Source organism: Mytilus trossulus, chromosome 2 (genome assembly GCF_036588685.1).
Source record: "Mytilus trossulus isolate FHL-02 chromosome 2, PNRI_Mtr1.1.1.hap1, whole genome shotgun sequence".
NCBI classification, from domain to species: domain Eukaryota; kingdom Metazoa; phylum Mollusca; class Bivalvia; order Mytilida; family Mytilidae; genus Mytilus; species Mytilus trossulus.
This window is the reverse complement of record NC_086374.1, coordinates 13,882,284-13,897,857: the sequence shown is the minus strand read 5'-3', so window position 1 is coordinate 13,897,857 and position 15,574 is coordinate 13,882,284. Positions and strand designations below refer to the sequence as shown.

Sequence of the window (15,574 nt, the reverse complement as noted above, 5' to 3'; positions counted from 1 at the left end):
AGGTCGTACGATGACCTAAAATTGTAAATTTCCGTGTCATTTGGTCACTTGTGGAGATTTGTCTAAATGGCAATTATACCACGTTTTCTTTTTCATAAGTCAAAGACAAACTGGTTCCCAATCCAGACGTGCGATAGAATACTATTTTTTGTCGCTTTTATAATTAAAGACATAAAGGTTATATATTTTATAATTGTTTTAACATTAAACTTAACCTAGATTAAATGATTTACAAAATCATAAAATTAGTTATATGAAAGAAAGCATTCAGATGCATGACTGTAATGTAAACCCTAAAGTTACACTGAAACAAATTAGATGAACTCATTTTATCTATCCCTCAGTGGAAATATGTATAACAGAAGGATTTGCATATACAGAGAAAATTACTAAGAAAATATTATTTTCTCGTTAGACAGATACATTGGTTTTAAAACAAAACTAAAAATTGTTTTAAAATTGTGGTGACGTTTAACATTAAAAGTCATGGTTGTTTTTTTTCACTTAAATTAGAAAGTATTATCTAACGGATGCTTTTAAAAACGATACAAACATTTGTGTATGTCTTTGATAGAAAAATCAGTACTTGGGCTTCCAAATGTCATGGTAAAGAGCTTGGCACTTCTTTTCTTCTCTCCTAAAATTTTATCGAATAGTTTTAAGGGGCAATTCAAAGTCAAAAGGTTTTTTTTTTTTGTCCTTTATGATGCTTTAACATCCTTGCAATGTATAGTGGTAACTTAGCACTAAATCTTTTGTGTTCTTAAAAAAGGTTTTCTTGGCTAAAATGTCTCACCCCCCAAAAAACGTCTGCTTGCGATGCTTTTGAATTGTTAAGTTAACCAAAAATGATTATCTCAATACATTATAATACGATATACCCAATCCCCATATCAATTCTTTGTCCCGTATCTTTCCTATTCCAATTAATGTTCTAAAAATAAAAGAACATGTAATGAGTAAAGCTGAATTTTTAAATTATATTTATGATTATAAGTCATTGCACATTTTCTTCATTGGGTTACTCTTATTCTGAAAGTAAGATTTGCTTTAAATTTGTCAAATTCATCATTTTGAAAAATATCGATATCGTATATGTAACAAAAAAAAACTTGGTTGTCAGTGTCAGTTGGGTTATTTGAGATCGTCAGAGTACTTGTTACACATCAATGTGTAACTTTGGTTTAAACGTCAGACCATTTATTGATGTTTTAAACATTGCGAAAATAATAGTCCATATTTTTGTTTAAACAAAGATATATTCCTTATCAAAAGTATGTGGTGATTGAATTTTCAATATCTATTTTCATTTCAATTCATGTAAGTGTAAAATTCTTCAATAAGTTGTTTCAATAAGATCAATGACGAACTGTTCCAATTAGAAAAGGGACAATTAAAAAGGCAAACATAACATACAAAGACCAAACTTATCATCTTGTTCACGTAAGGTAACTGTTTATACAAAAGTTTTAAAACTTACACACATTCTTTGTTCAAAACTTTCAATATAAGTCAATAATGGTTTGGTGTCATAGTTCAATCACATACATATTTTGTATGCGCATAATAAATTCCAATTGAAGTAGATCTTAATATTAAAATATTGACAAAGTCAGTGAATATTTTAACAGGATAGTATCAAGGAATGACAGTAAGGTAGGAGCTTTTTGTGACGATGTGCATTTATTTTTTTCAATTACGGAACACTATGTTTGTTTTATACAAAATCAAACCTTTAAAAAAAATGCCACGGGATTGGCTAGTCTAATGACGCAAAATGTTTTTGCAAAAATTACTTTTGGCAATCCCACTTTTAAAAATATTCGATTTTTAAATATATAGTCCGCAATAATTATATAGTGCGAATATTTTGAAAGGTAGACGAATTATTAGTTTTGTCTGTTTTTATCTATTCCATTATTGTGTATTTCAACTTCAATAGCATCGAAATAAAACCCTAGTAAAATATTTGATGTTTCTGCCACTACCATTCACACCAACCAATACACATTATCGTCTTTGAGAAGAAAAACGGGTTTTTTTCATATGTAAAAATGAATAAAGGTACACATGTATCCATTGATGATATAAAAACATCTACAAGACATTTACAGTTATTAAGACCGGCACTTCAATCTGATTGATATAAATTAAATTCAAATATCTAAAATAAATTTTGTTTATAAAGTGAATGTAAAAGTTAAAGGGAGGACGGTCAAATTACAAATATGTCAATGTGCTTCTGATTTAATAAACTTCCAAAAAAGATTCATCAGAATCTATGTACAATAGCAATTTCCAAAAAGGATGTTTTGAATCACATTCACATATTAATTTCTTACAAATTCATATATATGAGCGTATTTTTAACAAAATTGGTACCGTTTTTAAAAGAAATACGTTAAAAGATTGAAATCAAATGTAATAGTGTTTTTCATTTACGACTGCAGAGTTCTAACACAGCTATTTCAAGAATCATGTTTTCAATCAAAGATATAATAATAATAATAATAATGATTTATTTTATTAAAGTGTCACATACTTGTCTACAGATTGTTTATACAGTTTATATAATATACATTGCACAATAATAAAATAAGACAAATACCCAGCGTAGAAAGGCTTATGAGACACTATATATACAAATATATATCTATTTAACAAATACAAAAAATACAAAAAAAGATATATATAGGAGCAGCTTTTATTCGGACTGAACACTGCAATCAATTTAGCTTTGTATGTTCAATAATTCAATTGCAACGCGTTGCTTGAAAGTATAACGCGTTGATTAGTGTTCATGATGCGCGGACGAAATGTTACGTTTTGTAAAAGATTTGTGAATGAAGTGCTATATGTTATCCTACTGAGTGTGTACGCGATCGAAGTGATTTACGTGTTGTAAAGAATTTGTGAATGAAGTGTTACCTTACCTTACGCGTTCCCCTACTGAGTATGTACGCGAAAGAAGTGTTACGTGTTGTGTATGATTTGTGATTAAGAACTGCGTGTTGCACTTTTAAGTGAAGACTCAAACGAAGTGTTTTAAGTGTTGTGTAGGTTTTGTGATTTGAGTGCTAAGCGATGCCCTAATGGGTGTATACGCGGAGTGTCGCGTATTGTACATGACTTGGTAATGGAGAACTAACGAATAAGCGCCGCACTTTGAAATGTGTTTCTCTACTGAGTGTACATGCGAACAAAAATGTACGTGTTGTATCGGATTTGTGAATTACCGATATATGTGTTGACTTACTGAGTGAGTACGCGAACGAATAGTGTTAAGTGTTTTATACGATTTGTGAATTGAGTGCTACGTGTTGCCCTACTGAGTGTAAACGCAAACAACAAATGCTACGAAGGAACTTTTAAATCAGACAGAGAAAACTTTTAAATATGATTTTGTAAATAGTCTGCTTAGTAAGACATCAATTTCTGTCTTTGCTTGATTTCTTAAAATGTAGCATGTTGTCACATTCGACACAGTTAGCATTGTTAGTTTCAAAGTTAGAGTGTTTTTTTTAACTAAGACTGTCATGAGAACAGATGAATATATAATTGAAGAAGGTTAAACGTCATCAGAAGTTAATTGCTATTTTGTATAGAGGGTTAAATTGCCATTCTGCACCTTTTCAAGTCTTTGTCATATGCCAAAAAGGTTTGTCAAGTTTAGATGTGTCATAGATTTTTTTGTTTATGGTTTTTCAATTGGATTTTTTTTTATATACGTGTGAATACAAAAGATCGTAAGTTGACATAAAAATTTAAAAAGTTTTATTGACATGTACTTATATCTACCTGTCTATAATCATAACATCAAACACCTCAATACAATAATGGTATGTAAAAATCAGTAGCTTTGAATGGTCAATGTTTACCTAGTTAAAGTACATATGTATTTGACGCCTTGAGCTGTGATTAGATCATCATGTGTGATTTTTGACTTCATATACATGTTGGTCAAAAGTTAACATTTACTTAATGATCAACACAAGGCAAGCCTAAAATTCTATATAACTTTTCGATTGCTGTATATTTTCTTTATCCAAGAAATGTAAAGCTTGTTTCGCATTTTCAGTGGAATTCCTTTATGTGATTGGCGGCATTTCATTTTCTTAAAGATTTGAAATTTGAATTTGTAAAGACCAGTATAAACAGTTTATTTGTCGTAAATGGTACTGTAATTTAAACTATTAATACTTTTCATTTGAATGCAAAACGCACTTGGAACATGCTCGTCAGATTTTTTCCTCCATAGAAAAAAGTCAGTTTCATAACAACAAAAAAACGTTCATGTTTAGTAACCTTAATGCTAAATGTTTTTCGTAAGAAGGATGATGATTTTAAACTGTATACAACGTACGTTTTAAAATATTACCGACAGACTTTTTTCGGAATCCCATTTCTACTCATATAGACAAAAGTCCGAATAAAAACATGTAATAATTTGTTGTAACACTATTCCTATGGAAATTAATTATGAATAAGTCCGAAAGAAAAACTACATGAACGTTTTCAATATTTAATTTGGTTCAAGTCATATCTTTGAATGCAAGAAATCATTGCAGATAGAGTTCCTTTATATGCCTGTTCCAAGTCAGGAATATGACAGTTGTTATCCATTCGTTTGATGTGTTGAGGTTTTTTTATTCTGCCATTTGTTTAGTGACTTTCCGTTTTGAATTTTCCTCGGAAGTCAGTATATTTGTGATTCTACTTTTTATATGTCTTACAAAATAAAAATATTACGAAAAAATATGTCAGGCCACAAACTATTCACCACCACTAAATTTTCAGGTTCCTGTATTGGGAAGGCATACTTGAAAAGGGACAGGGTTGGGTTCGTCTAGGTAAGGATCCGGATTTAAAACTGAATGTGAATGTTTCCGCGCGAAAACCTTGTACAGTGACAGCAACACAGAACGTTTTCTCTTAAAACGTTCTCAATGCAACACAACTATTATCATGTACAACTGATTTTATCTACTTCCGTCCAAAGAGCGGTCCTGAATCCCATAACTGTTTTGGCCGATATAACAGTAAATAAACTGTGTTTTGTAAATTGTTCCAATCCCTGGTGGTCCTTCGGTTAGAAAGAATGGTCGTAGGCATCTGTACATTTATTTCTTTGCTGGAAGCGCTGTTTACTGGTGGTTAGGTTATCATTTGGGGTCAAATATTGGTGACGGTCTATGTCTATAAGATCAAGCTGGACCTTGAATAGCATGCGTAGCCTGTTTTTTTTCTTCCGCTCTTCGAGGCTTTCCAATTTTAGAGTTTTACATTTGTTGTGACACAGCTAGGTGTATGGTTTGAGTAGTTGTTATTCACAAGCATGCTGCTGTTTTCTGTACCTGTTCTATTGCCTTGATCTTATCTTGGGTTGTTGGGTCCCATGCTGTGCATGCATATTCAACAACCTGTTTTACCATGTATAGATATGCAGCTACCTGTACATGTTTTGTACAGACTTTAAAATTTCTGCGTATTAATTATAAAGTTATATTATCTTTGTCAACTGTATTATCTATGTGTTTATCCCAGGTTAGGTTGTTGTCAATTGTTACTGCTAGCTTTAATAGTGTCTATAGTATGGCCATGCAGTTTTTTTTGTTTTCTTTATTTTGAAAATAATCATTTGTATTATTAAATGTACATCAAAATATTTCACAAAGTATACACGGTAAAGTCAGTGATTTCTTTATAGTCCACGAAAAAATTGTATATAAATGTTCTTTATATTATATTCCACAACACTTCCACAATACTGTAATAATTGTTTGGAATACCAGTCATATACATGTCCATTCATCTCATTCTGTTCCGTTCAATCGGTTTGCAGGTTTCTTGAACACTTAGTTGTTCTGAAGTTGGGTCTGGGTCTGATTCTGGCTCTGACCATAACAGTCCCCTGTCTGTTCTGTGACTTGCTTCCCTGCCAAGGTCTCTTCCCTGAAACTGGTGGATAAAGAGCTTGTCTGCCTCCCACAGACTGCAGGTTGTTTTTGGGCCCCCTGCTGAAAAAACTTTTCTGTAAGGTACGGAATCGTCCCATTTCCGTTTTGAGTTTTTGGTATCTAAGTCAGACTAGGTCTGTCTGACATCTTCGTCTGTCCCCTCGACCAACAACATCTCATCATCTTATCGAAAAGAGATATTTCTCCTCGCCTTGTGAGAAGAGCACACAGACTCTACTACCTTTTAAGTTTCTACCGCCTCTGTGGTAAAACTTTCATTTTCTTCAATGACCATATGTTCTTCTGAATCAAGTGCACCGCGCTCTTGATACAGTGTAGTCATCCCTTACGGAATGTCATTGAGTTTGGCTTTAGCCATGCTAACTAAAGTAATAATCCCACTAATCTTTAAATAATTTGGAAAACATGTCTTTACTCAAAGTGCAGTTTATATGTTGTTTGTATCACTGGTCGATTTTTTCCGTGATATTTTTATGACAAGGCAGTTTTTTGGGAATTGACATGACTTTGCCATTTGTTTTTTTTTTCAGTATTCCACTAGCGGTTTTTATTTCCGGAGACGTTGACTGTCTGCTTTGTTTGTTTTCGTGATTGTTCGAAATAGTAGGTTGTCATCCGCAAAAATCATTATCTCTGCTATTGATGCTGTTTCTGGCGTGTCGTTAATTTATGTTAGGAACAGTAATGGTCCAAAACTGTGCATTGGGGTACACCAGAGGGTACTGGTACTTATGTGGAAACAGACCCTTCTAGTATTACGCTCTGTTTCCTGTTATGCATGAAGGAGCGAATTCATTTATTGGTTTTAAAATAAATGATGGTGAGTTAAAGATTGATCCTGATATTGATGACATTGATGTTTCTGATATACTGTCTGCCAATACTGGATAGCTTAAAATATTTAATGATGGGTGCTTGCTGTCATCGCCATTCGGTATGAAACATATTTTTGATGAAGTGGTTTGGTTTGCCAAATTGGTAAGTCATCGTGTCTTCGCTTTTGCTTAGGGTGATGCATTTATAGGTCGACATTCCAATGCAGTGTCCACTTGTTACAGTCGTAAAAAATCTTTGGATTGTGTTTACATGATTACTTGCTTATCGTCCATGGAAATCGTTATCTTTTATGTCCTGAGTTTTTCTCAATGCCACCCAGGAAGGGTACGATGAGTATATGTGTACTCTTATTACTGAAACTTTTACTTGATGTGCAGTAAAAGCTTGTCTTTTCCAAAGAGTGAGTGTAAGCATGATCGTCTATCATATACTTACGGTACTTGCAAGATGAAGGATGTTTCAAGCTGAGTCTATACATGTATGTTCTTTTCAATCATTTTAAACGTCCAAGTATCGAAGGTAAAATATGGTTGTGTGTGGTGTATTTGTCTAATTCCTCTTGTTCAATTTTTGTTGATTTGTATGAATCAAGATTTTTGATCTAAATTGAAGCTTTCGGTGTATTTGTAAAGCAATATGTTCTTAGTAATGACTAGACTTAGCCGTCTTTGTTGTTACTTGACAGGTTGATCAATTAACGTGTTTGTTCCTTCCTTTTCTTGCGCCATCTAAAATGTATTTCCTTGTTTTTACTGATGTTTTACTGAGTCTGCTGTTAAGTTCGTATATTATACCGTTTAAGTCCTGTATTTTTGTTTGGTCACTAGGAAGTCCTCAACATGTATGTTTCTGATCTTTAATATCCTTTGTTCTTGTTTCAGTTTGATATAGGTATGAGTGGACAATTAATCAATTATATTTCAGCATGTTGATAATTGCTAGCAATAGTTATACGTCTTTTGTATTAATCTTCTATAATTTTAGTAGCCCTGTTATTGTAGAGTTCAATATGATGTTTCCCCTTCTTTGTCTGGAGATCGCTTGTCCCAGACAAGATTTAAATAATTATGTGGTGGTGTCTTTTGATGCCCTTTTCAATTCTAGTTCTGTTCTGATCAAGTTAAACAGGACTTCAGTTGTTGCCCCAGATTTGAACCAAGTTGCGAGATGAAATTCTTTGTCTAAGCAATTATTTTAGATTTTGCTGCTTGAGACTGGGATTGCAGTTTTATGTTCGAAGACTAAAATATTCGTAGCAAACAATTTCCAAATAAAGATTTAATAAAAGATTTATAAACATGGTTGAATTACCAAGCAAATCATATACCTGCTTCCCTATAGAAGACAGCAATATACTTTTCACCTAAATTGTTTTAAATGTCTGATGTAGCTGGCTCCTTCGTTATTCAATTAGCAATTGAACCAATCTGTAATCTTGTTTCAAAGCAATTTATCATTTTACTTTTACATATTAGATATCACACATATTGACAATTTCAAAGGAAATTTTGTGAAGAAAGGTATACCATATTAACATGGACACCAATAGGAACTTAATAATCGAGATAATGCAATGAAGTGGAATCTTTGTCCAGTGAAATAAACATAATGTGACACGGATAGTTAAAAAAATGCCAAGTAAAAAAATAAAAAGCTTCTAAAATTGAATTTCAGCCACATTGGTTATCTGAATGACAGCATTAAAGCGCTGTAAACCACCGTTGTCGGTCACCATGAGAGCTTATTAATTGATTTTGATTGTACAATCGAAATGTCTACAAATAAAGAGGAATTATAGCTTCATTGTAATACTTGGTTTTCGAGTTTATTTTTATTTTTAAATTTTCTAGAAATAAGCTGATTTTGTCTTAAAATTTACGAAAAATTAGATAAATTAAAATCGGTTAAATAATTAATAAATAGCAAACTTTTTGTATAACATATATACTATCCCATAAAATGATATTATAAATTCATTTATTATAAAGTGTTATTTTCATTGGCTGTACATGTCACTGGCACATGGAATCTTCCATATAATTCTCTACTGTTACAGTATGTGTTACCAATGCATTGCTCTAGACAGAGCAAGAACAAAATAGCAGGTGTTGATGATTATTCTATTTGCCAATCTAATAACATAGTGGGAAAACTGAACATATAAATAGGAAGAAAATTCAACAATATCTAAAATAAAGTTGATGAATAAAACCTTGACAAAAACGCACCGACCAGATTAAATACAGACTAATATATTAAACTCCCAAAAAGTCATTACCTACAACAGTGGACCGCAGTGTTACTTGTGACGTGGTTAATTTTTTTGAGACAAGTTCTCTATCTTGGCATTTTATCGTTTTGATAGAAGCGTCTCTGTTGATTCTTTTGTAGAAGAATCGCATATCTGACTTTCACAGTTCTAATCTTGGTATTCGAAGATGAGTTTATGTGGGTTTTTAATTGAAAAGTTGTTGCTTATAAAGAATTATTATTGTAGGCTTCGTGTAATTTCTTTGAAAGTTTTAAATTTATGTGTAGGGTGTCCAACTTGAAATGCTGAATGGTTCTGAACAAGTAAAGGCGACTTTGATGAGCCTTATGTTTACATACATGGCTAATGCTTGTTGGGTGTCTTTCGTGATTTCTACCGCTTCCCTTCAGTTGGCATGATGAACAAATGTGGTTGAAATAGGAATACCCTTTTAACCTGCCTTGCAAACTCATATCTGATATTTGAACCGTTTTCCTCTGGTGAAGCTTACCAACGGCTGACGAAGGACTATTTCTCTTAGGTCTTCTCGAGTCACGAAAAAGTGAAGCATGTGTTATTTTCTGCATTCGTCGTTGGATGCTCGCATAGCAGTGCAGATTCATAATATATTTTTCTATCTTCCAAATACTGCCCAAAGTCAATATGGTGAATATTCTGTCATTCCTCACATGGACCAGACAAGTAAATGTCAACAGCATGTACTGCACATGACCTCTGTACCTGTGTCTTCTCTTTGATTGAGTAGAAGGAGGCATGCAACTGAAAAAGTCACTTTTAATATTCCTAGGTTGTGGTGAACATCCATCTTCTTGATCAACAGTATCACCTAGAGGTGAATCAAAAGCACTTGTCGTGATTTTCAGTAATAATGTATATGGGACAACCTTTTCAGGCTTACTTCATCTAAGTTTAAATCTGGGATCCAGTATGACAACCAAAATAAAGTCATTGTCTTAAAACCGAGTCAGTCTAGTTTTTATTGAGCTCTTCAATGTTGTTATCATCTTAATGTTGTACACATTTTGACAGCTGATTTACTTTGTGTTTCAGACACAGAGTTACAACAGAAATTGTAAGACTAGCACTAACATTGTTTTGTACCAACAGTGTCACATATTCGAATGGATCAAGAACTAAGCTCAATTCATGAAGAATAATCCTTTTGTAACTTGACAAGTTAACTAGACTGTCAAATTCGTTCAATTTTTCTTCTGAAATTTTCAAAACAGATTTGATCGTTGATAGTCCATCTCGTAACGTTTGTAGCTTGTAACTTGTGTTAATTTTCTAGCATTTCACTTGCATGAATTGATCCTCTAACAAAATTGACAACTTTGGACGCCTTTGCACTGACAATACGCATATTCGATGTCATGTCTCTTAAGCCATCCTTTACAACAAGTTCTAGTGTATGAGCATTACACATGGAGTGTTTTAGTAAATGTTTGATATCTTCGTGTTCATCATTACAATCTATATCTTCCAGTTTATCGTTACCACTATCACCATCATCTGTGCATGGTGTCTTCGAATCCTGACACAGTTGTGTTAAACCCCATCACCATGTTTGGGGCATTATCTGTAACAACTGTGCACATCCTGTCATCAGCAATATATAATACCGCCAGAGTTTCTTCATACTCGTAACGAATAATTTCTGCCGCAAAATTGCCTTTAAAGCGTTTACATGAAAGCATAACAGAATGAATTGTCTAGTCTTGAATGAAATGTCCTGTTATCCGATATATGCTCTCATTTGCCTGTTTGACCAAACTGAGTTAAATTAACACCTTTAGCTGATGCCATTTTTGTCTTCAAATTATTCTGGACTTAACTGACCATTTCGTCTCAGATTTTTGTTTACAGATGTTTTCCGCTTGGCACTTGGTAATTCAAGTCTATTTACTCGACACAATGCCTAAAGTTTTGTATGTCCACAATCGACAACGGTAAAATATCACTGACAATAAACATTATGAACGCATAAATTGATTTGTTTTTGCTTTACGTCATCGCTATGGTGTTCGTTGTTGAATGTGGGTCGGTAAAATTTTAAGCTGATAATGTTTTCTTGTGGGTTTCTTAGTTTCTAGCACTTCTCTGTGTTTTTGAGTTTGCAGTCGCACTTGATTTGCATTTTATTTTATGGTGACCGTGAGTACCCTGTATTTTTCAGGATGGAAGTCCATTTTTCAGATTTTCCCTATTTTTCCAGCTTTATCAGGTCTTCGTGGAGTCTATGACAGTCGTTGTCTGAGCAAACAGCCTGACTTTGGATTTTAGGCCTTCTGATAGGTTGTTAATGTCACAGTCCGATTCTACTTTCACTTTGTCAGATGTTTCGCCTTCAAAAACTACTACTTGGGTTTGGTTCGAAATTCCTGTATCCAATTGTTTGTTTAACTTCAGATGCCATAATGGTGTGGTATATTGAGAAGTAAGCTGTGGGACAAAAAGCTTTTGAGCAGTCGAGTATTAGTAGATCTGATTGTTTTTCTTTTCCATGGTTTTTGTTATGTCATCGACTCATTCAAGGCGTTATGTTTCACATGATCTTTAACTTTTGAAGTCATGTTGTATTGGGTATAGGATGTTATTTACCTCTGCATGTTTCATGATGTTATTGGTTACTGTTCTATAATTTTGCAGCAGATACATGGAAGGGATATTGGCCTAGCTTCTGTATATGTCTGGCATTGTTTATATGTCGGAGTGACATTTCCAGTTCGCCAGTCGTCAGGTATTTTTCCTTTATCCATTGTTAAATTGTAAATGATGGTTAAGATTAAGCTAGGTCTTACAGCATTTTTGGTTTGATGTTGTCTGTTCCAGCAACAACCTTGTGTGGTTATATATTTTTATTTGTTTTTCGACTCCATTATTTGGGATGATCATTTGTTCGCTGTCTGGACAGTTTTTCTGGTAGATATGTTCTTTTCAAAATGTCTATCACTGATGGGAAATGCAGCGGAAAAGTTGATCGTTTAAAATATTTGCTTAATTTATTGAGTCAGTTTCTAATTTACCAAATCCTTTAAGTGGTGTCATTCCATTTTTATTAGTTGTGTTTGATATAGGTCTATAAGATATTTGTTGGTCAACGGATGTAATCGTTATCTTATGGAGTTATCATGTCTTCTATATATTAGTTACTTCCAATAGGCTTGTCTTTATTTTCTTTGATGAGTTTTTTTCAGGTGTTTAAATCTCACCAGTAGCATGGTTAAATTATTTTCTTTGTAGGCGTGGTATGTTCGCCTCTAAATATTCTAAGTCTTGCATATTTTTGGAGGTATATATGTTGGTAAATACTTTTATCTAGGTCTCCTCTGAACATGTTCCATAGTATATTAATGTTTGTCTTCTTGTTCAGACTTTCCTGATGAATTTTGATTGAAAGCCAATTTGTATTCTCTTTTATGCTGTCCCATTTATCTCTTCTATAAAAAATTTCTTGGTTTTTGGTTGTTTGTCATTTGATTTTTGTTCATTTCTGCATACACAAAACTATGGTCTGAAATTCTAGGAATGACATCAAGTCTCGTCGTTTTACAAGGACAGTTGGTGATAAGAATGTCCAAAGTGTTTTGATATCCGGTCGGCTCGTGTACTAATTAAGTTGACCAACCATCTTATAAGACAGCTTTTTGCAGAGCTTATGTTTCTTATATGAGTTATATGAAATGACGTTGTTAACCACCAATTATGAATGGTGAAGTAAAAGTAACATTATGGGTGATAATATTATAACCAAAAAGTACTTTATCCAAAAAGTGAAAGAATATGTAACACATTAAAACCAAACTGTGATAGGTTAATGATACCGGTAAACATGTCATTCTAACGTCTTCTGCTTTTTGATTTACAAAAACATTGGTATGCGGACATTCAAGTGAAAGAAACCCGGAATAATTGGTTATGCAATCTCAAACTTATCAAGATTAGAAAACACAAAGATCACATTTTTATAGTTTAGGGTAAGGGTTTTATGTTTTAAATAAGATAAAGACTTATTATAGCTACATACTGAAATATCTGCTATCGGTGAGCTATCTAACAGTTGTGTACAAAGAATGTTCACGTTTTCTGTCACCACTTCCGCGCAATGCAAGCACATGAAATTTGAATCTCTCACTCTTTTCTATTAACACAAATAATTTCGACATTTATATTTATAATTTTGAACAGTGGTATATTACTGTTGCCCTTATTTGTAATATACCTTTCTTTTCTTTTCCTTTGATAGATTTAAAATTATTAAACCAACAGTAAGTTCCAACTTGAAGGAAAAGTTGACTGTAAGTGGAATTGGTTAGTTATGTGACAGTTGTTTTCATTCTTGTTGTTGTTTGATATAGTCGAGCATTGTTTCTGTCATTTTTAGTGGGCTTCTTTTTTTATTGAACTTGGAGCACACCATTTATTCTTTTAGCACCTTTTACTCAACTACTCATGAGATATTCAAACATCATAAGTTTTCAAATAAAATTATGATTGGAAATTTAGAATGTGTCAAAGAGATAATAACCAGACCCATGAGCTGAAAACAGCCGAAAGCCACCAGTGGATCTTCAACAAAGCGAGAAAATTCTGCAACCGGAGCAGGATTCTGTGGGCCCCTAAATAAATCGGTGTTCAAGTTCAGATAAATTGAACGACATAATAAGCTCAAAACATAAAGGTGAAATTAAAACATTGCTTCGGACGTATTGTATCAATAAAGTGTATTTTTTTTTATCTGGTGTTAAAAGGGAATTTTCTTAACCTTTCCATTCCACGTAGTAAACATACAACTTATTGGAGACCATTTTTTGCATTTTAACGAATGCATTGTTCGAATTCACAAACCACAAAAGCTATTTCGTAGCTATTTCTTAGGTGTATTTGTCTTTTTTTTTCTTTTTTTCTGACATAAAGAAAATGTCTAATTTTCAGAATGTTTTTCATTTTCTATATTATTTCAAATTATTTATAAGGGAAGTCACAGGTTACACAAGCTTTTTATTTTCATTTTATCATATGGTCTACACACTTGTTTAAACGATTTTGTATACATTTTGGTGTAAGATCACCACTATCTCTTTTCTCAAAGAAAGTCTTACAATCATACAACATGATAACGAATCTGCTTTAATGTGTTGTAAGTCAATTGCTGATGTTGACAAACCCTGTGGAATATCTCATCGATGATTTATTCGATATTCTGAATACATCAAACTTTGTATTAATATCTTTCGCTTAATTATTTAGTCTACATTTGAAGATAGATCAGAGAATAGCAAATCTTATAGTGTGTAGGAATATATCAAACAATCGGTAAGTTGGATTTTTACACGTAATATATATTGAAATATGTATTAATAGACATATATTTGCAAAACTATAATAGGAATAAACGGTGAAATCTGAAATCTTAAATATGACATTTATGATCAGATACTTCCTTTATATGTTACAATACTGTACTTAATATACTTAGTATACATTCGTTTGAAGTGTTTGATCTTTTGATTTTGCCATTTGATTGGGGACTTGCCATTTTGAATTTTCCCCAGAGTCAAGTATTCATGTGATTTAACTTTTTATTTGTTTTATTATTGTTGGAAAGTATTGATAATAAGTTGACATTAATTAAACACTATATTAAAAGAAAATTATAAAAAACATACAGATGTTCCAATAATGAAGATATCGTCCTTTCATTAAATAAAACCATCTCAGTATTTGTTGTGTAATCTTCATGGAATAATGCTATAAGAAAGTTCCAAAAACGTTATTCTAGATAGTTATCAAAGGTACCAGGCTTATAATTTGGTAGTCAAAACGCGCGTTTCGTTTACATACGACTCATCAGTGACGCTCAGATCACAAATATGCATGAAGCCAAACGAGTATCAGATACGATCTTTTCAAATTTGATTCTTTGATCATTTGAAATTCTTTTCTCTCAAAGGTTAATACTGTCTTAAGAATTTTTGAATATTGTTCAAATGGATAGATATTGATTTTGTTCTAAATTAATTAAAATATAACTAAATACTGTGCAAATACCACTGATGTTAGACTGCAAGTTTGTGAGGTATCATTCGTTCAGAAATTATTCTTCTGTACTTCAGTGATTGTCACCATAATGTCTAAAATTTTCATTTGATAAAGAAAAAAATAAAGAAAACTAATTTTCTAAATACCTACAACTAATTTGAACCTAATTGAATTTAGTTATTTTTCGTATGTCCCTTTTGGTAGGTTCGCTGTAAACGTTTCGTCACTGCATAATTATGAATATATCCCTGGCTTTTAAATGTTTGGTTTTAGTTTGCCTGGCTGACTATGGTAAATCTAGTAAAGCGCTTTGGCCGCACGAAATTTAGAAAGAGGTTTTTATCAACTATGTATGATTATAAGGTTATGAACACAGCTGGTTCTGTGTCCTTGCATGACTGATGCCTACTGATAGATGTCCAGGATAGTATAGTTTGTTTATTAG

The 15,574-nt window shown here is 32.7% G+C and overlaps 1 protein-coding gene across 2 annotated transcripts in view; it reads left to right on the top strand.

Moving 5' to 3' along the window:
* The first annotated feature begins 1,527 nt into the window (after positions 1–1,527).
* Positions 1,528–15,574, top strand: part of LOC134706548 (secretin receptor-like) — a 49,113-nt gene continuing 35,066 nt past the window's right edge. The window contains exon 1 of one of the 2 annotated variants that reach the window (XM_063565575.1): positions 1,528–1,656. The gene's annotated coding sequence lies outside the window, so the exon portion shown is untranslated. Of the gene's footprint in view, positions 1,657–14,349; positions 14,404–15,574 lie in introns of those variants that run through there. The other variant, XM_063565574.1, reaches the window with a different exon arrangement.